This window comes from Olea europaea, unplaced genomic scaffold (genome assembly GCF_002742605.1).
Source record: "Olea europaea var. sylvestris unplaced genomic scaffold, O_europaea_v1 scaffold1716, whole genome shotgun sequence".
Lineage (NCBI taxonomy): Eukaryota > Viridiplantae > Streptophyta > Magnoliopsida > Lamiales > Oleaceae > Olea > Olea europaea.
The window spans coordinates 152,837-154,011 of NW_019234857.1; positions in this window are offsets into that span (position 1 = coordinate 152,837).

Consider the following 1,175-nt stretch of genomic DNA (forward strand, 5'->3'; position numbering starts at 1 on the left):
AAACCATTTTGTTTTGCTTCAGTTTTAGGGAACTCTTTACTTTGTTACATGCCTCAAGTTCTGCATAAATTTTGTTTGCTGTCTATTTTAGATGTTTCGATTAATGAGAAAAGGTAGATATGGCCTTTTATAAAAATTGAATTTTTTTATTCAAGATTAATTATAAATCAATTTCCTTGTTGCATTAAAAAAAATCTACATTTTTTTAGTTGGGAGAAACGAAAATTTTCTCGAGGAAACATGGTAGCTTCCTGTGAACTATTAGAGTATGCTCAGTACACAACTTTGTACAGTTTAATAGATGTGATTTTATCTTTATTTCTTTCTTTTTGTGTGTTCTTTAATACTGTTCGCTATTGTCCATTCAAATAAATGTCCTCGAAAAATATTTGTAAGATATTCCAAATTGAAATATTTTGATCTCTTTTCTGTTTCTGATTTGATGATACCAACCAATAATTGTGCATGCCTGTATGGGATGCATTTAACATAATTTAAGGTTGAATAAATGAAGTAATTACACTCGAATTTTTCCTTTGTGACTTGAATGGTTTCCAGGTACTACAATTGACCAGGGGATTGCATGTGGTCTGATGTTGTTGGCACTGGTGCTCACATACCTCATCCACACCTTTGATGCTCCATTGAACATCTGAGATAATCGAGGATGAGTTAGTAAATTTATGCTTAGGTTTCATTCGTAGACTAAAAAACGAGTTATGACATGAATTATGTACTCTATCTTAAGACTTTCTTAATGCTGGTGTGCTAAGGACTAGATTTTAATTATCTACCTTAAGGTCTAACTCGAATTTATTGTTTCATTGCTAGTATTTTTAATTTATAATATCTTTGGCTTCTTTTTTCTTGGGTTTTTCGGTTGTTGATGTTCATAAAGGCTTCCTAACTTTCTGAGATGTGAGGGAATTTTTCACCAAGTAATTTAATACAGTAAGTTGCATCCTTTTTCCCAATTGAAACTTGTGACGTATAGAAATCGAATTGCCTTAATTGTTATCCTTTATTTTTCTTGTTGCCAACTTTCTTATTATCATGGTGAAACGGAAGTGATGCTCCTAAGAACAATTTTTTTATGTAAGAAATAACGTTTTCTGCATTGAATCCATTTATGAGATATTTGCTAAGGTGTTTTGGGCTCATGTTTCAATTGGATA